The sequence below is a fragment of the Lissotriton vulgaris genome, chromosome 5, assembly GCF_964263255.1.
Source record: "Lissotriton vulgaris chromosome 5, aLisVul1.2, whole genome shotgun sequence".
NCBI lineage: Eukaryota > Metazoa > Chordata > Amphibia > Caudata > Salamandridae > Lissotriton > Lissotriton vulgaris.
This window is the reverse complement of record NC_141693.1, coordinates 1,507,230,685-1,507,251,414: the sequence shown is the minus strand read 5'-3', so window position 1 is coordinate 1,507,251,414 and position 20,730 is coordinate 1,507,230,685. Positions and strand designations below refer to the sequence as shown.

Sequence of the window (20,730 nt, the reverse complement as noted above, 5' to 3'; positions counted from 1 at the left end):
CTGTCCGACTCCTCTCTCGCTTTGTTTGACTCTGGGGCAGTCTAGCACGTGTTGTGCTCCTCTCATATTCTGATATTAATGTTCCTCTCGATCCCCCGATCCCCTTCGAAGGGTCCCTCGCTGGTCTAGATCTCCTCAGAAGGTTCATCTTCGTGCGCATTTTCTGGCTTTGGTCAGTCCAGCACTTGTTGCAAGTTGCCTCTTTCCTCAGTAGCAGGAAACCGGCTGCACCTGCTTTAGATGAATTATGGTAGCCTGGAAGTAACTCTCTTTCTTCCTTTCTCTCCATTTCCCTCCTCCCCTCGCTCCCTCTCCCCCGCCTCCCACCCTCTCCCTCCTCAGTCACTCACATCTCACAGCCCCAGCCATCAGAAGCCAGTCTGCCCAGCTCTGTATGGGACGGAGGAGCAGCAGGGAGAGAGGGAGGCGGGCAGGAAGGGGCGGAGAGCAGCGCGGAGGGTGCACAAAGGAGGGGAGGGGGGCCGCGGAGGAGGAGGAGGGGTTGCAGGAGCCCGGGACACCAGCACAGACTCAAGTGTGAGCAGCATGCAGTAAGCAACGTGCTGGGGCTTCCATCTGAGCAGAGCCCCCTCCCCCGAGCCCCCCGGATCCGGGACCCCCTCATGCCCCCCAGGGAAGAGCGCTGAGGAGCCGGAGGAGCCGCAGTTTCCCAACAGGTTGGTGAATGCACTATCTTCCCTCACTCGCGTCGCTCCGTTCAGTTGTTACCCTCCGACCTCAGTGCCTTCCCCGTCTGCCCCATCGTGTGTAACCCCCTCCCCCGTTCCAATCGGCGCACTGTAGACTGGCTCTCTGAAGTGAGAGACCCCTTTCGCTACTGATGCGCCGAACAGGTGTTTGTGTGGGGTGGGTCAATTGTTTGTATTCCTCGGGGGTGTCCTGGGCGACTTTCACTTTCATTTATATCAGAGCACTTTTTGTCACATCTGGAAAGGCTGTGGGGGTGGGCAAGGGTTTTCTGTGTTTACAGTTTGACTTGGGATGGCTGCCCCCGGCAGGTTGCGCTGGATGCTGGGGGCCCGCGAGGCATGGATGCTTTTGCAAAATGGAGCGGGGGCGCGAGAGCTGCCCTCCCTCCCGACACCCTTGCAACTCTTGGCACATTTTTCACTTGCAGAACTTCAGACAAAGAGGCAGAGGCGAGAGCTTCGACTTCACAGAGAGGATTAGAGAGCGGGGAGGGGTGAGACGGGCCAGTGAGGGGGGCGGCGGGGGGACAGCCGAGGAGAAGGGCACGGGGAGAAAGTGACAGGAGAGACCGCAGGACTGGGTGGGGGTGCAGAGTATAGAGGGGCTGGGGGTGCTAGACAACAGGTGATAAAGTAACAGAACAAAATCTAAGCCGGGGAAAAGAAAGTAAGACTCCGGAGTTTCGGATATAAAGATGATCCAGAGAGAAATACTGGAGACTGCAGTGTGTGCCACAAGTGCGTGGAGGGGGCAGACCCCCAGAGAGAGCGCGCCGGGGTGACCGCCGTCTAAGAGGTGGCAGCTAAAGACTGACTGTCGAGAAGCAGGGGAGAGTGAATGGGTAGGGTGAAACAATGAGGGTGCAGGGCAGAGACACTCGAGGAGAGGCCCGAGGTCAGCCAGAGCAAGGGTCGGGAGGGGTCAGCGAGGAATCCGGAGCATCAGACACAGCTCGAGCCCCTCCTCCTTGTTTGTGTGGGGGAGGGGAGAGCCAGGCTCAGAGTGAACTCTTGTGAATAGAGTTTTGGAAAGTGCTTGACTTCTGGTGAAAGTGCTTTGGCAATGGGTGCCCCTACAGTCAGCGCACAGGGCAGGGGAGTCTCAGACGCTAAAGGGGGGCAGTGTGACTCCCCCAGCCCATCGAAAACAGCAGAGATCTGTCTGAGCGCTCAACGGAGACTGCGCCCGGTCGTGCCTGCCAGACAGTATCCGATCAGATACTGTATCTCTGTCTACCAGAAAGTGACCCCTTCACACACACACACACACACACACAAAAAGTTCCCACAACCACTCTTTCTAGTAGTAGAATGTTGATGGAGGGGGCAAGAGCGACCAGTGCGAGCATCTGCAAAACACTGACTGTAAGAGGTCGCAAAGTTGGAAGGGAACTTCAGCAACATGCATTTTATACAATAACTAATTCCCAACAAGGGCGTAACATTTCAGAAACTGCTCTAAACCTCACCCTCCTTGTATGTGGACTGACCCTTAAACCCCTGCCCGCCCAGGAACTAACCCCATCTACCCCAAACAAACATTTCACTCTCCAGGAGCTGCTCGCCAACAAACCCTTTACTCCCAGGGACTAACATCCTTTCACTTTCCAGGAACTACTCACTAACAAACCCTTTACTCTCAGGGACCAGCACACCTTTCACTCTCCTCCTCACACTGAACGCCATAAGCACCGAGCTCACCTATCAGGAATCACTCCCTCACAAACCCTTCACATTAACCACAGGCCAACAAAACCTTCACACTCCAAGAACTTCGAACCGAGGAGCGCACAATCACGTTTTCCTTTCTGAACAAATATGTGGTTGGCAGGTGACATTCCACACCCCTCCCACCCCGATATGGCGGGGGAGGGACGGTTGTAATACAGGGTAGGACAGGCGACACTCGCCTATATTCCCACTGCCATTGTTCACCGAATTAGTTGTATTTGTAATTCTTTGTACTGGATCGGAGAGCCATGTCTGTCCCTCAAATCCCCTCTACCTTGGTAAGTTTTCCCACTGTCTTAATACATTCTGGTGCCTGGAGATATTTTTTCTACATCTTCGCATTCTGCGCAGGCCTCGTCTTCCTTTCTGAAAGTGTCGTGTGCAGGAAGAATACAACGAATACATTACATTTCAGTGTGTGGAGATTGCTTCCAGCCTACCACAGGAAAGAAAGCGTCTTCTTCGTTCTATTTCACAGTTCGAAAAATGTGCCTTTTGGAAAAGTTCACCTCTCCTCTTCCAATCGCCTGGCGACGATGAACTTTGTAAAGCAGTGGGCAGTGAGTGTCAAAATAGATCCAATTCTTTTTAAAAGAGCACGTGCTGCTCTCGGGGGTCATGGAGCCGAAGGAAGCGCCCACGATCCTCTCCTCTCCCGTGCTTTCAACGGATTGGGTTCGGCCCGTCCAGGGTTGGATTTGGGGGTGTCAGAGGCAGCTTCGTGGGTCGGTAATTGCCTAGAAGTGTGCTTTGTCCACTGGCGCGTGGAGAGTTCTGCACCGCAACTGTGTCATATCCTGTGTCCTCCCTTCGATCCTCTGCAGGCCTGTCCTGGTCCTCGGAAGAGGCCTCTCTGCTGATGGTGGTGAGTGCAAAGAGATCTAATACTGGAGCCAGCAGGTCCTTCCGCCCTGTGGCCTGCTCCATGGCAGAGATATGTGTTGATTGTGTCGTAGTTACTGCGTTCGTTGTTGTGTGGACTCACACATTTGTGGTAAACTATATTTAGTCATGTCTGAGCTTTCGGCACGCACCACATCCTTCGAGGGATACTTGTTTATATTACACTTGGAAAATCTCATAACTGTGTTAAAAACATTTTATTTATGCTGGTACATGATTTTGGGGTCATCATACGTGTCCTAGTCCATGTAAGCGTCCTCCGTTATTGCGTTTGTCAAATACTATATATATCATACACACACAAGGTGTTGAAGGGAACCAGAGACCCCTGGTCTCAGTTAGAGGGTCTGTGTTCTCGTTTTTTGAAAAGCACTGTACAGTAACAGTGCAGTCTTTTGTAGTGCTCCCATATCTTCTAGAGATGTGCCCTGCCTATGACATGAATCCACTGAGATACGTTGTATCGCTATATTAAACTGTACCCTGAAGGTGTTGTACACAACCTCTCGGGACACACTAGTGCCTTTGGCGTGCGCTGTCCTAAGAAAGATCTGTGTGTTAATGTGTCTGTGTCAAACACACAGTTAGGGCAGACAGGTCCCTTTGGACAGATCCTATCCATGTCCAAAACGCGTTCTCCTTGCTGCAGAGTGTCAAACTTTTGAACTGGTTCTTTAAACGCAATATCGAAAGGACATGGCACAAAAGCCATTTGATGTCTGCCAAAAGCCCCCTATAACTACGTCCTGTGGCACAGGCCCGGTGTCCACCTGTCGTCGTATGACCCTCTTCTACCTCAGGCCTGGGTTCCCGCCTCCTCTCCTCCAGCTTCCCGATTTCTCCCCAAGCTTACAACTCTCTGCATATGGACAACTTTTTTTTCTCTTCTGTATCGACCCGACTTCTTTTACCCCCCCCCCCCCCCCCCCCTGCCTCATACTGATTATGTCTACCCAGCTTCATGTCACTATCCCTTGCTTCTGCCATGTCGGATGCACTGATGTGTTGTAAAGCTGCTGCTCTTTCTTAAACCGTTTGTGGCACTGCTGGTTCGCGCTCTCCTCAGCCGCTCTGGCTGCCAGAAAACTGCAAAAATAAAAATAAATGCCACCTCCGCATATCTAGGCACCTCCGCGGGGCATATGGCGCTATGTGCTCAAGCCAGGCTGAGATCCGCGGATCTTCAGCCCAGCCTGCTGGTTCGTGTAGTCTGACAGTCCAGGCCTTGGCGCGGTCACTGCTGGAGTCTGGGGGGTGCAGTCCGCCCTGGATATCTCATCCACCCTTGGCGTGCCCTAACCCTCACCGCTGCCCGGACTTCAACCCCCAAACTTCGGAAACTGTAAAACTACAAGCGAGTTCTCTACGACCGTGACAAACTCGCCTGGGCTGGATAGGTTTTTTCATCTTTTTGTAATTTCTGTATCTTTTTTGCTGTTACTTGGTGTAATAATTTGTCTAACAAGTATTGTTGCATTTGTTTTGCTTTGTACGTTTCTTCTAGTCCAACCCAACTACTTTTATCACTGAGGGCATTTCCAGAACTTTAAAGAAGGAACACTCGCCGCTTCCATCCCGTGCCCCGCAGTGTCTGCTCGGACTTTGGGTCCCACTCCAAACCTCTTCGACGTCCTGACATCTGCTCTTTGCCCACCGTCTCTTCCAGCCTTTCACCCTTTGTATTTGCCACTTCCAACCACTTACACTCGCTGCCATCTCGTGCCTCAGGTCGTTCATTCTCCGGCTCGGCACCCCTTTTAAAATCTGCCCCTTCCGTCTCGTGCTCTTTGTTACCTGCCCGTTTGTCACATACCCTTTCGTGCCTGCTCCTCCACGTACCCCGTCTGATACCTGTGGCCCCCGCTCTTTCTTTACTCACACCTCTAGGGTACCGCTCGGCCTCATTTCTCTCTTGCCCCCTGATATAAATACACCCGCCCCACAGCCTTCGGGAATGTCGCGACGCCCTTAGCACACTTTAGCAAATCCTTTCTCGCTCTCGTTTCTGTTGAAGGAACGGAGATGTTTTCGAGTTAAAAGGGTTGTTCCACGTGGAACAGTTTCTTGTGGGAATGTGGTCAGTTCTGCAGTCAATTATTTTTCCCTGTTGTGTCTGATCGAATAGGGCGCAGTAAGGTGGTGTGTGTTTTTTGTGGAATTGTTAGTTTATTTATCGCACACCGGGTATGCGCATTGCTTCTTGGCTCTTTGATTGAGGTGTTATAGTTAGCTGGCACAATGAATGGATGAATGGGAGTCTCCAGTCATGACCCGCAGTGTAAACAATAGTAGATGCATAAAAGTGTCGAGCTCTATGACTGGGATACGAATCTGTGATCTGCCTGAGTTTGGCGGAAGTGCGTTGGTCTGGTGACATACCTTAGGTTCAGATGTGTGACCTGCAGGTTACAGTGGCAATCTCAGCTCGCGGGGGCAAGGCACCTGCTACTGTCGTATTGAAACTTGTAGCTGCAAGGTTCACAAAGATAGAAGTATGGAGCAGGTGGTTTAACCCACTGAGCTCCAGCTCTCCGGTTAAAGAAGTGATCAGGCATTTCCTTGCCTGGCTCTGTGCAGTATCACGGGACCTCATTACCTGCACACGTTTGATGCGTTGGATATCTGGTCACTGTTTATAGCGCTTTCTAGTTTGCGTCTTCTAGGAGTTATGGGGTGTGAATTATCCCTAGTGGTATTCTGAGGTCCGGTATCTCTCCGGCCACATTTTGCGAACTGTTTAAAGGGCCATCTTTTCTCTTGAGGCCAGGGAGAAGGGTTATGTGTCACTAACTCCCAGGACCGGAAGCCTCCCGACCTCGGCTCAGATGGGAACCAGTGTCCCGGAAACCGCCGAGCGCACGTCTGAGGCTAGTGCGGTGCAACCCGCCACTGTGACTCCCCGAAAACAACTCTCAGCAAAATATGCTGCATACGCCTTTCACCCGTTTTAGTGGCAGAATTCTTAAAGGTGGCGTCTGTGTGTATTATCTATATTAGCATTTCGTTATAGGCAGTTATTTTAACGTGGTAGCTTGCATCTGGAATAAAGTGATCTAATTAGGGCACCGCACCACACACGACATTAGAAATATCGATGTCTACAGCAACATTTTCACTTTTCAAGTGTAAGGCAGAAAAGGCACGCGCCCAAAGTTTTGTAGTTTTATTTTTATTTTAATCGGATCGAGTCTGCTGTTTTTTTTATACCCTGGTCGAATTATTGCAATTGAAAAATGACAATTCGGTATTTGAAATACCGAAAACCCGCAAATTGTTGCCTTTGGAAGTGGTGAGATTTGTCCCCAAGATATAAGCTCTTGGATGTCCCCACACTGGGCACTTTCACATCTCCTACTACGACAGAGGTTTCTGGCTAATGCAATATTTAGGAATGCGGTTATTTCTGAATCCACCTAAACTTGGTTTACCGATGCTCCGCGGTTCTTTTTTTTTCTTTAGAATTCGAAAGCAGGGCGGCGCTCAGAGCATTAGAAGTAGTTATTGTCGATGTTGAGTTTGTTTTGTGTTTTCCAGGCAGTCCGGATTACCCCGGCAGTGGCGGGGAGCCTTAGCCCAAAGCATGAACTCGTGTTTTTTTTTCTTCGGAGTTCCAGATGCCCGCTGTAACGTGTGTGGGCGAGCTCTGCCGCAATTTGGGGTGCCGTGCTAGCTAACTGTGTGGGGCAGATGCCAAGGTGCGCTGGGTAAAGCACCCTAATGGACGCGTCGCGAGATGTGTTCAGGGCTTTCTGTGGCACTGAGCAGTGAACCCCTCTTGACTAGGTGAACCCTGCGATGTTTCTTCATCACTACTACTACTCCCCTCCGATACCTGAAACCTGGCCCTAGTTCTCCGTGTCCTTCGCGGGTAAGCTCCCTGGCTAGGTGTGCCCTGGAATCCGAGAATGGGCTTCTTGCCCTGTATAATGTCATCTGAAGCCACTCGCTGTGTGCCCTCTTCCGAAACCTCTTAGACCCGAGAGTCCCCACCGTGGCTCTCCGCAAGCCCTGCGGTGGCACGCAGTTTCTCTCCCCTGTGCCCTGGCATCTGAAGCCCGCCGCCTCCCATCCACGCGGGTGTTTGTGCCCAGAGGGCTGAAGCTTGCTCGCTCGGGCCCGCGCGTACACACATGGTCGGGAGCCCCACCGTGCCCTCACATCTGACTCTGCCATTATAGCCAGTGAAGGGCCGGCTTTTGTCATTTCAGACTCAAAAGGACCCGTGTGGGGATTGTTTTTACGGGAGGGGGGTGAGGCGCCTCTTTTTTTGTGCTGAAGGGAGATAAGAGCCTTTATGAGGGCACATGGGCATTTCATCTCACTTTCGTTCAAATTAGGGGGTGCAGAGGTGTCTTTATGGAGAGCTCGCCTTTTCAGGTTACTTTTTGACGGGAATGTATATCACCTCCCTTGTAGCCTTGAGTGGGAAAATGAAAGCTAACGGGGGTGGTTAACCCCATGTGGCGGAATTGCCTGTAACCACTTTTGTGGTCTGGCTGAAAGCTGCCAGTGCTGTTGTGTTTAGCAGTCACAGTGCTGGACCTGGAGTGTCACACGGGCCAGCTCGAAAGAGTATGTGTACTTTTTGTGCCAAGAGAATGCCAGCGCCCTTTCACAAGCACCAAGGCTCTGTTGTGGGCGTCAGTACGGACTGTCCTCCTGTCACCGCCAGGGCTCTGCTGTCGGCGTCAGTACAGGAGTACTGTCCCCCCGCTGAGGATCGGGTGTCTGTAAAGTCCTGACAGCGCCGAGCTTCCGCTGCAGGCGTCAGTACCGTCCTCCTGACAGCGCGCCGCCCTGGTGAAGGCGCTGGTACTGTCCCACGCACACCTTGGCGGCTTTGCAGACGACCCTAGCGCTGTACTATATATAGTATGTGTACCTAGAGCCTGACAGTACCTGCCCGGTATGCGCCTGTGCTGTAGGCCTGTGCCTGCCCTGTGTCGATGACGTCCCCCCAGGGCCCAGAAGGGTTTGTTTGGGGTGGGGGGAGGGAGAGAAATTCTTCACTCTTCACTTCGTCCTTCACAACAATCAGGCCTTTGTTGTTCCACCTAAAAAACAACGTTTGTATGTTTTGAATAAGTTTGTTGTGAAGAAATGTGACCTGGCAGGGCTGGCCTGCTCTGCCTGGGGGCAGGATGCCAGGTGTGGGCAAGTGCGAGTGTCTCCGGGTTTTGTGTGTGAGGGGGGAAAGGGGGGGGGGGGGGTAGACACACACATTACACATGAAGGGAAGCCGGGGCAGCAGGGGCTGCCCCGGGCAGGGAAAGGCTCCTGACAGTCAGATAAAGAGAGGCCTCTTCGGATCGAGGCTCCCTCGTTGGACTCCTCCGGGGCAGCCTGTGTTCCGGGTCCCTAACTCCCCTTCTGCCTCAGTGCTAGATCTGGGCTCTTGAGGACGAGCCGCTGGTGCCGCCGCCTGCGTGTGGATCTCCCAATGGAATCCTTTACTGGGCCCTCGGTTCTCTTGCGAGTTCTGCTGCTGTGGCCGCTCGTGTTCTCAGCCCTCCTGACAGAGGATCCCCGTATTCTCTGCTCGCACCTGAGGTTTCCGTGTGTTCCTGTAGTTTCCTTCCGCTCGCGCAAGGCTCCCAGCGTGTTAGTCTCCTGCCGGTGCATTCAGGGTTCTCCACCCGTTCGACGCCTAAACTCTGTGGTCTTTGCGTTTCTAAGTTCCTAGAATTACCCTGCCTGTCCCTTCTATGTTCCAGACTGAGGGGTACGCCTCTTTTGAGTTCATCTGGACTGTGGAGAAGTGTGGCTCACTGGTTAGAGGAGGCAGACCTGGAAGCAGAGGTCAGCCCGGGACCAGGGTTCAACTAGGTTTTCGGGCATCTTCACCGACCTCGCTTTGAACTTGAGTAAAATCTGCCATGACGTCCGTCGCACCCAGACCTCTTAGTGATGTTAAACAGACATCCAGGAGATGTCCCACACCGGCCCTTATAAAGGACTTATCGACTGGGTCCAGGTGACCTCTAAACAACCCGAAGGGAGATTCGTTGCCTGAAAGGGTTCCAGGGTGATCCTGTCCCTCTTTGCCACCCTGCTTTGAAACCCAGTATGTGTTTAGAACTAGTGGAATGTTCCAGGGAGGTAAGGAAAGGCCATGTCACTTTTCTGCAGTTGTTCTACCTCACCAAAAGATGTTTTTATATGCTAGTTGAAAAAAATTCCTGGAGAGGATACCCTTCTAGATGGATGCTCAGTGTTTGTGTGCTGCCAGTCCCTCTGCGGCTCAGGTTCAGCTCTTGCTGCCACCTGCCGGGAGAGTGGGCAGCTGCACAGGGCGCCGTGGGCTTGTGTGGGAGAGGCTGACACACACCCGGGCCTGTCCAGGGTTTCAGGCGCCCCCTAGAGTGAATACTTTGCCGAAGATGCTATACGCGGAGGAGTGCAAGCCTTTATTTTACGAGTGCTTTGGTTACTTACAGGCGTATCCCGAGATAATATAGCACCTTTGCCCATTTATTGCGAGGAGAGATGTCCAGCTTCCGAGGATGAATGTTTTGCTTACTTACACGCCTAGCTGAGATCAGGCGTGCCCAACTCCCGGCCTCACAGCACAGTAATCGTGTAGCTTTGAGGATGACAAAAGCTTTGTTTAATTACCGACCTAGTTCAGCATATTGTACTCACTGTGGCTGGGCCTAACGTAGGTAAAACCGGGCTGGTAAATGATTTCGTTATTTATAAACCCAACCAGGGACAACACAGGGTCTAATCCCAGGTATTTTTAGGGGAGAAGGGGTGTAGCTTTCAGCTTTCGTTGTGATGCTGGAGTACAGCCCAAGCCTGGGAGGGTGAACATCTGTAACTGGGCATAATAGCCGTATACATGTGCAGTTGTTAGGGTGGTGGTAGGCTTGATTAAGTTACAGGTGCGCCATCGGCATTACAGGGCTTCGGTCGGCACATCCCAGGATGTTTGCACCACCCTAAGTGCTTAAAGAATGCCATCTTTCTGCCGCCACCTACCTGCACCCCACTTGTCTCTAGTCAGGGCTGTATGATCCTGCTCCTAGGACTAACCCACCCACGCCAAACCCCATCCTTTTATTCAGCTGTCAATCACCCACGCCACTTACCCTCCAGCTCGTCAGCATAACGTGCATATAACTTCAGGGTGGCGTTTGGCTAAGGCCTCAGTTGGTAAGTGGGGCCTATCTGGTCACCACGTGCCTTGTGCCACCTGCGGTTTCTAGCGCGGGAAGGAATAGGCGGGGTATCCTCTTACTTAACGTCATTGCCCCTCCCCCAATCCCCATATTGCCCTGGTCCTCGTAGCAGTATCATTGTACGTATAGATCTGCATCGTCACCTATGCGTGGCTTGCATTCGGTAAACGCAAAGGGTGCTAGCGATGCCCTGATCATCCTTAGTCATGGGTGGCCAGACCACCTTGCAGCGGTCCCGACTGTTCTGCACTTGATCCCGGTTGGGGTATCCCCTCGCTACAAGAGCCTCTGCTCCGGGGAGCGCACCGGGTTACCCCGTTACTCACCCGGAACCGGCTACATAAAATGCTTCCAGGAGCAGCCCCCTTCGAACTGAAGGCCGCCTGGGACTTTCTGCCTACTGCAGGCTGCTAGAGGACCACCGTTTCCGTAGGGCCCCTCGATTTGACACATGAACCTTAACATCCTTGAAGTGCACTGGAACCACAGCCGGGCCATATAAGCAGTATAACAGAACCGTAAATTAAAATAAGGCTATATTTTGGGTTATTTATAGACCTTCCCTGAGCTAATATACGACCGTGCTGGGCACTTTAGAGTGTCAAACGCTACAGCTCTTGAGATGAATACTTTTGTCATTTATAGACCTTTCCCGAGACAATACACAGCCTGCATCCAGGCAGGCTGCCCCAAGGGTGCTACATGCTTTGGTTATTTGCAGACCTAAGCTCAGCTAATACATCACTTGATCTCATATACTAAGCAGGTAGGACAGATGCCCATTTTGAGTGGCTGGTATGGTTATGTACAGCCCAACCTGAAAAGTACATGGCTTGTTGAAGAGCAGCAGCTTTCATGGCAGTGAAAGGGTTGCATAGCACAGACTTGGGTCAGTCGGCGTTGGCTGTTAAAGGACTGTTTTCGTAGGTTCGCTGGCTGGGATTATGCAGCAATACAAAATCCAGTTGTGACGTAAACCACTTCGGGAGGAGGGGGGGGGGGGGTATAATAAACTAACTCGAACAATTTTGATGACAAGTGATCTGTTCATTGATGTGTACAGACACGACAATTTCATTTGCTTCTGTTTCGCTTCTTAGAGTTGTATGACATTTCCTTATATTCAGTTTCACTTGTTGCGAATTTACAAAGAAGAAATTATTTTTAAAAGGAAGGAAAGGGGGAACTCTGCCTGGCAGTACTTGCATGTTGTGTGGCATCTATATTAGAGCCGGAAAATTATTTACATTTTTTCAACTTCTTTAAAAATCTTGGCCAGTGTTATCAATTTATAAAGTTGTAAGGTAATTCTGCTTTGCGTTTTTATTTTTTTACGAATTGCAGTAGGTTCCCCGTGCAGTACGCTGCTCTACGCTGTCTATAGAACGTCTATTTGAAGAAAAGAAAAAAACAGTGTTTTACGTACTGGTTGTTTTTGGAGGGGATTGCTTATTTCAATTTCCAGAAGTAGAAATGTCACTCACAAAAAAGGGAATTAATTTTACATTGTTCACTATTATCGGCTGTAAATCTCCTTGGACATCACTCCGTTGCATTGTATGTGGGTTTGCTCAATGCGAGTCACAGGTACACATTGCCTTAACACACTTTACTGTCCACTGCATGCCAAATAATACGCTTACTGTTAGACTGTCCTTGGTTTATTAAGGGGAGGTTTAAACTTCTGAGTCACTCCGACTTGCTAAGTGATGAATGTACTTGAAATGTATTTCATTTTAAGAAAACGGTGCGATTCCCTCAGCTTAAAACTAATAGTGCTGCAGCCGGACTGAACCTTCTCGAGACCAGGAGGCAGCAGGCCCGGCCCGGGGGTCCACTAGGTCTGGATCACCTGGGACTCCACCATAACTAAGGTCGAAGCCTGGACACCTGCTCTTGAGACCCCTCCTGAGGGCTAACCTCTGGAGCTAGGCATTCATCCACCTGCAGCGGCGGCCAGGCACCAGACTGTACTGTGTGCCGTGACCCGTACGTTGTGCGCGCGGCAGGGTGCTCTACGTCCCTTAGAATGCACGGCGTGCACGTGCTCTGCCCCGAGGCAGCTTCCGCAGGCTGTTTCTCCTAATATGTTGCGCTTAAAGGTCAGTTTTACCCACTGTCATTTAAAAAAAAAATGTTTTCAATATATGGCCACTTCAGTGACATTTCATTCATTGTGTAACTTTACCTGTTTGAAAAGCGGTCTGTCGCGCCCCTGCCATGTTCGCACAATATAGAATTGCATGACCAAATACATGTGTCTATATTATTTACAACAGTATCCTCCTGAGCAGCAGTAGTGGAGTCAGTCTTTGCTTTCATCCTATGATGCCATCTACCCAAAATGCTTGAAAACATGAATGTGTGTGTGTTAAAATTGTTAGGTAGTTTACCGGTACTTTCTTACGGAATGGCCAACCCTCAAAAGCAGAACAATTGCAATTAAATCACATTTCCTCTTAGCTTTGTGGTTTGCAATCCTACTAGATGTAGCCGACATTTTAATTATGTATTAATTGCCGCCTCCTTCTTTTGATATTCTAAAATGAATGCAGTTTGGAGGCATTCCTTTACCATTTTCCACGGGAAAAATTGTATATCCATAAAAATTGTAACTTTTTTACAATGTGTGAAAAGTCGAACTGATTAAAACGGCGTCTCATAAGTTAAGGAAAAGTGCCCTAACTCTGGAACAAATTTGTAACGGGGCCACTTTTTTCACCCATGGCTACATAAAGTGTTCTGTTTTGAAGGCTACCGGACTACATACAGCCTCTTTTGGAAGGTGATGCGGCAGAAGGGTTTCCATAGAATTTTCAGTAGGACAGTTACAAATGGTTTTAATGGACCCTTGTTGGTTTTGAATGTCTACTAGAGTGCAATATTCTGTTGATTCTAGTTTTATTATGAAATCTGTTTGTTATTGGTGTCTAATAGTTTCAGCATGTATATTAAAAAAAATCTAAACAGTAACATTTTACTTGCATTGTTTTCTGCACTTATATCACCCAGTGTCCTACTGCCCCGTCCCAAAAAGGGCTCCAATACAGACTCTCTGTAACTGTTAACTGGAATTGACGCCAGGGTTTGAGTGACTGTGCAAACAAGCGCTTAGAAGACGGTTTCACACATCAAGCTGCATGCACCCTTTGACATTTCATTGCATGTATATTTTCTTATTGGTGACCACACCGTTATAATAAAGTGTAGATTTATGGGATTTCTGATATCTGGAAACATTGGCAAATCTGTGTGAAACGTAACCATTTCTTAGTCTTATCCTTTGAAGCAGTCTGACTGCAACTGATGGGCTTTGAGGCTGCTCACCTTTTTAAATTAGTAGGTTAACAGTACACAAAGATTTTGTGTTTGTAAAACTTGTGTTATAATAACAGAGTACCTGCCTGACCTATTCAGTGAGCGCCTGAGGAAATGCTATGGGCATGAAAAAAATAAACGAGAACAATTTCTAACGCGAAACATGCAACATTTTTACACTGGATTCATCACCATATGCAATGTTAGGAAAGAGGGTATAAATTACTGTTCCATTTTATCATAAGTAAACACGATTCCATAGAAATATGTGTGAACTAGCTAATGTGTATAGCAAGCTTGGCGCACTGTAATCAAAGCTTTGAGTCACCTACCTTGTGTGCAACCTCGAAGTTCGAAGCTGAGGGTTGGGGCGAAGGTGCACTAAGTGTTAGTCTTTCTCTGGGTGCAGGGCTAACTCATTCTTTCATAATTTTGAGGTTAGTAAATTTTAACCACTGAGTCTTGTGACCACGTCTTAAATGAAAACTTCTGAGGTCATAGTGTGCGGTATGTGAATGGTGTACGTTAATAACTGCTGTTATTAGCTATTCTACACAGTGGCATTGTCTTGGTAGCTTAAAACAGACCTTAATGTACCTAAATTATTTTACTTGAAACAGTTACATAGACAGTTCTGTTTACAGATGTTGGATTTTTTTTCTACTTTAAAACTTACATACAAATACTGTTCAGGGTCAAAAGTAATATTGTGCTTGGGAAACAAATGTTTATGACAGTTGTTAGTGTGTGTTCCTTTTTGACGTGAAAAAAGGAAAACCTTTAAAATGCAAGTTTAATGCTCTTGACCAGGCATCCGTTTCATAGTTCTTATTTTAAACATTTTTTTATTGTAAGGCCTACTTGAGCGTTAAAGTGTCAGTGGATAACAAATCTGGTTCAAAAGTATTCAACTGTTTATCAGAAAACTCTGAGAACCTTTTTGCAACAATTTGTCTAAAATACTTTTTTGCTATTTGCTTTAAACACCTTGCATTGAGTTGTGCAGCCACGGTGGTGCATTTTTCTCAAACGTTTAAATATTGTTTTCTCTTTCCTTCACAACACCTACTTTATAAGTGATTTATTGTGAGGCCTATATTTAGAGGACATTGACCAAGTTATTTTTGAGGTCACTGACAAACTGCATATACATCATCCGAGGGTATCAATGAAAATGCACATTTTCTCACACCTGTCCTGCCATCTTCGGAATGGCATAGATACAGTTAATGCATTTTGAGGCATCCTCTAAAAATGCTAAAATAAAGTTTAGAATGGGGTCAGCTGTCTGGCGTCACCGATCTGAACTCGCAATCTGATTGGTTGAAGTTTGTTGATCATTTTTGCAGCAGCTGCCATTTTGGATCTGCGCATATTCCTATGCTGTGTGTGGACTATATACCTATGCAATGCACACAGTCCAAATGAGCCTTGACTGTATCATACACAAACCCTATAGATGGCTTACTTAGTGATTGTTCATCACAACAAATGTCATGTACCAGAGTACGCTTTTATAAGTTATGGTTTACTACTTAGGTTGCATACTAACCTACAGTAACTGAAAGGTGAACATTTGCCTAAAAGACTTCATTTGAAGGGCTATTATGATTATCATCAAAAATATTATCAGGCCATCAAAGAAACCCTAATCCCCGCAGTGGTGAGAAGGCATATGATGATGGTATAGAAGGGGTCTGCATGTATGGCTGCAGAGCAGTTTGAGACTCTACACTCTGACTATGCACATAGCACAGCCTGCATGTACTGCACATGAGGTGGTGTCCTGTGTTACCTGTATACATTAACGTCCACGAGTATGTGAGTCTCTGATGTTTTGCAAGGATTACAAGTGCAATGGGGTGAAGTTGTAGGTGCTCTGGTTACCATACATGCAGAATTTCAGCAGTCCTGAATTACAAACTTAACTACCATTGCACTGAAGTTTTTCAAGGAACATATTCAACTATAGTGCAGGCTTTTTCAACAAGTAGCTTGTGAGCTACTGGTAATTCTCCACCTACCTGCAAGTAGCTCTCCTCTCTTCAGCCCAGCCTACTAAATTAGAAGCGTTTACTTAACTGAATTAATATATGCATAATAACATTGAGAGTGTGTGTTCCATGTGTGTATTTTCAGGACTCAAACTCACATTTGGAGAAAAATGGCTCAATTTCCAAAATATATTTAAAGCTCCTATTTGAGTGATAAATCATGTGTGATTGGGTAGACTTAATAATAATATAACTTTTGTGCCAGGGACATTGTAGAGGGATTTGGAATTGACATTTTTTACATTACTGCTGGAAACCCTGCCTGATGCACTGAGGTGATCACTGCTAGTAAGTTCATACCTGAATACAGCATGCTTTGCAGAGCAGTGCTGGGCTGCGAAGGCTCGACCTAAAAAATAAATCCACCTGGTTACATTTTATTGCACTTTAACAGCTGGCCATTTGGTCTTGTAGGATAATCTCATTTTATTTGGCAAGGCTTACCCTCACTCGTTCCCCTAACCTCTTCAATTTGATTTAACAAAAAAAATGTTTAGAAATCTGTGACGAGATCTACTTGCTGCCATATTATACATACCAATCTGGAATTCGACTGCTTGACACCATATTGTTTCTGCCAGCCCAGAAGGCCTCTTACCTGCTACCATGTTTCTGCAAGTTAGGCTTTCTCCAAGGTTATTAAGCAGTATCACTCGGACAGGTCAGACATGCACTCTAAACAGAGTAGATCAGATATCGGGATTGCAAATTCTGTTTCAGAGAGTTTGTATGTAAATGCCGCATGCCTCAATACTCACTTTTAACAATTGTATCAACCATCAATGGCCCAGAAGATTTTTGGATGTGACGTGACAGCGCGAGTGTCGCCAGGCCTAATGTCATCACCTGAAAAAGAGCTTTATGAGCCACTGCTAGGAGAAGGGTTTTGGCTCCACCCACGTTGGTTCTCTTCACTACAGTATATGATTGGACAGAATGTGTATGAAACCAGTACAGTCACGATAGGGGCATAAGACAGCAGGGCTTAAGCTTTCTGCCTCAGATGCATCCTCTAATGGTGCAAATGTCGCAGTATTACCTGAGGGGCATTTTTTAAGCCGTAGGGGATATAAGGTGAGACAGAGTCTAGGGAGAGGCGACGATGAGAGTAGGGCTTCAAGGGGCCAAGTATAAGGTAAAGGCCAAGGGAACAAAATAGGCCAAGTATTAGCAGTTTTCGGGGTGTCGGAAGGACAGTCCACCATGCTGCCCCTGCATAGTGTCTGCGCCTGGTAGGTGTGTCTGAATCAAAACCAGTTTGTGCTACTCCAGATGAGGCTTGGACATTCCAGAAGAGGAGAGTGCACGGAAAGAGCTTTGTGGAGAAGAATAGTTGACCGGCACGGAAAGAGCTTTGTGGGGAAGAATAGTTGACCGGGGTACAGAAGCTTGGGAATTCCAGAGAACCAGAGAGCGAAACGGAGAGCCGGACCCAGTGAGATGAGATACCAGGTGGAAAGACAAGTTGTGCCAATAGCGCTGCTAGACTCATGCGGCAAGGTGCTCTGCCACAGGGTGTTCAAGTTGTGCATGCTGCTCAAAGGTGAGGCGCTAGGTTGGATGGGGTTCTCTTTGATGGTCTCTGGGCATTTCTTTTTCGCACTTTTAGCTTGAACACATGATCCTTCTTTTTCTAGCTCCTCCCCCTTTTTCGCTGCACTCACTCACACTTCTAGCTCCGTTTCTCTCTCCTTTAACCCCTTTGTTACTTTGACCCCCTTCTACGTTCTTGAACCCTGTTTAACTCTTTTCCTACAATGGATATACAGAGAGGGTAAGCAACCGCCTGCATAAGATTGTAAAGAACATAAAAGTACTTACTCTGGCCTTTGTTGCATACATTGTGCTGTGCATGCTGTCTTCTTCTGTTATTAACACACAGGAGTGACGTGTCCTTGTCTGAGTGCAGGGCAAGCAGGGTCCCTGCTGGATTGCAGGGCGAGCGGAGTCCCTTTTGGAGTTTCAGGTGTGCTATAAGTCTTGTGTGAAAGCAAGGCAAACAATGTACTCGTTTGAATGCAGGGTGTGTAGTGTGCCTGTAGGACGTGCATTGTGAATGCCTAATAGCAGGGCTAGCGTTGTAGCTGCCTGAGTGTAGGGCAAATGTTGTGCCTGTGTGAGTGCAGGGCGAGCAGTGTGCCAGCATCAGTGCAGGGCCAGCAGTGTGCCAGTGTGAGTGCGCGGTAAGAGGTGTGGATTTAATGTGCATGCTCAAATGTTTGCATGTGTTGCACATTTAAGAAAGACTTATTGGCATTGCCAAAAATTGTTAAATAGGGGCCCTTGACAGAGAAGCAACACCTAAAAAATAGTTACAAATAAACAAACTCTTTTTTTGGGTCATAATAATTTTTATTAAGCATCAAAAGCCAAAGTATCAACATTAATACAATCGGGCGGGAATGGCCCGGGGTCGCAAAACAGTCATCTAGTTGGAGTTCAGTTTCAAACATCCCGAGGCCATACAATCCCCCACAGACAAAGTAGAAGATGCCAGTTTTTAACCATCACCCTTGTGGAAAGTCCTCAGGTCTGAACCAAAGATCAAAAAAAATTAATAAACCCCACCCCTCTCCCTGTCACTGGTGGTGGTGATGCTGCTGATGCATATGAAAAAAGGAAAAAGGTAGGGACTTGAAGCTCCGCCCGCTCTCTGCCAATATTTTTCATTGGCTTGTATCATTCCCCACTGTAAACTGTGGCTGTTCTTCGGATCAATAAGCTTAGTAGGACCTAAAAACAAGGCAGATGGCGGTACCTTCATAAAAATGCACCTGATCTGAAGTAACCTCAAAAGTAAATTTTTCCTTTTCTTGGTACTTGAAAAGGGAGATGTGCACACCGATTAGACACCCGCCCTCACAATGTCAGTCCTAAACAGAACTTGAAATGTAACGAAAAAAAGCACAGGTGCACCATAAATTGGAATTGTGCAACAGTTAACAATATAATGATAAAGCACAGGTAATAAAGTCCAGAAGTCTTGTAAGTTTGATTCTTTATTTTCAACAAAAGGAAACGAACAGCTGACGCGTTTCGTCCCAAGGCGGGACTGTCTTCAGGGCAAGGAGTAGAGACACAAATTCCTGATGATGACAAATGATCATATGTAGAAGACCGGTGGTGAGGATCAGCGTGTCGTGCCAAACAAGAAGTTGAAATATATAAAAGCGCGCCTGGAGGTTGCATTTGCGAGAATTTAAGCCATTGGCCTTGTATAGGACAATGCCCTTTATTTGTTACACCAGGTTCGATTCCTCCCTGCCAGTAAAGATTTTATAGTAATATTTTAAAATGAAACAAGGCACATGCACAGTTTGTATTAAGTTACATTAGGTTTCCCATCACATACCACAGATTAGGAGGGAAAGGATGAGTGTAGTTGGTACACCCCAGGTTAGGTACAATGATGTCTAGAAGTGAAATATCCAAGACTGCACTAATGGAGGGTAACTTGGGCCGGTTTTCCTGAGCTGGTTTTAAGACTGCTAGCATGCGCCTTTGTTTAATTTTCCCTCATACACTAGTAAAAGTCTAAATATCTCAAGGGCAATGGGGCTGAGTGGCATACAAGATTGATGTGGATATTGTTAGGTTCTGCTAGTCCATCCAACGCTGGGTTGTTTGCCTGGTACTCACGGAATACTTACCATGAGGGAGCACACACATGGTGCCAACAGGCCTCTGCTTGCATTGCTGGTATAAGGTCAGTCCCGAAAGTTGGGCGTGTTTAAATTGCTTGTAGCAGATTGTGATTAACCAGCCATGTAGCATTCAGGCAGTCAGACTCAGCATTTTCTCTGCTCCTGCCCAAACTCTGCTTGTGGACACATTCCAGTTTTCCTTATACTTCAGAGTTAGGCACACAACTTGATAGTTGCAGAAAAGTACATTAAATCATTGGATATGTATTTAGCCTTTTTTGTGTATCGTGTTCTATACCCACGACTAGGGTGACAAAGTCACATAAAATATGTATAATACCTACCAATGGAAAATAAAACCGCAGAGAAACAGGAATGATAAACGATAAAATGTATATTTCCATAATTAAGAAGACATTTTTTAAGACATTCTTTCCAGATCAGCACGTAGGTAAGTAGGAAACTGCAGATCTTCAGTATATTTCCGGAAATTGTGAAAACTCAAAAACCTCTATATTTCGACAGGTTTAATCAAAAAACACTTCCAAAGGGAAGGCCCGCTACACTATAAGGCCATACTACAGGCATATTATGCTATGGAAATAGCACTAACCTATCAAAAAGAAAGAAAAACCTTTAAGCGAGACCGATGACAAGTGAGGCCTGTTACCTCTTCCTTGTCACAGCCGTGTTAGGTCGCCTGAAAGTATTGCGAGGGAAAAGAGAGCGGCTGGATGGAGGGTCTGGGGGGAGGGAATGAGGGAGTATCCTTGAGGATACTAACCTTCCTCAAACTGCTAATACCGCATCCGACCGAAGGTGCAGTGGGCCATACTGTCTTAAGCATAGAACGGGATGATGGGAAGTAGGGAGCAATGAGAGGAACCCATGCCTTGCTGAAAGTTCGAATTCATGGTAGAGTCTTCGAAGGATACTGAGCGATCCATTGAGAACTAGATAGGGGCAGAGAGTCTGCCAGCTCAGGGTCTTGGTTCCTAGAAGGTCCTGTGGTGTTTGTGTGTGTGCCCGCGGCGCTACTGTCGGACCATAAAGAGAGTCCATATTGCAGCGAGTAGTCCTGATCTCCAGAAGGTTCTGGGCTGCGAGCAAGAGGACCTTTCACAGGCATGGAAGAATGCCAGCCCCGAATAGGTGGCACACAGCACCCTTTCTGGCCGCTCCCTCGGGC

At 47.7% G+C, this 20,730-nt stretch overlaps 1 protein-coding gene across 2 annotated transcripts in view; it reads left to right on the top strand.

Moving 5' to 3' along the window:
- Nucleotides 1-537: 537 nt before the first annotated feature.
- Nucleotides 538-20,730, top strand: part of FOXP4 (forkhead box P4) — a 305,849-nt gene continuing 285,656 nt past the window's right edge. The window contains exon 1 of one of the 2 annotated variants that reach the window (XM_086923539.1): nucleotides 538-677. The gene's annotated coding sequence lies outside the window, so the exon portion shown is untranslated. Of the gene's footprint in view, nucleotides 678-2,697; nucleotides 2,720-20,730 lie in introns of those variants that run through there. The other variant, XM_086923540.1, reaches the window with a different exon arrangement.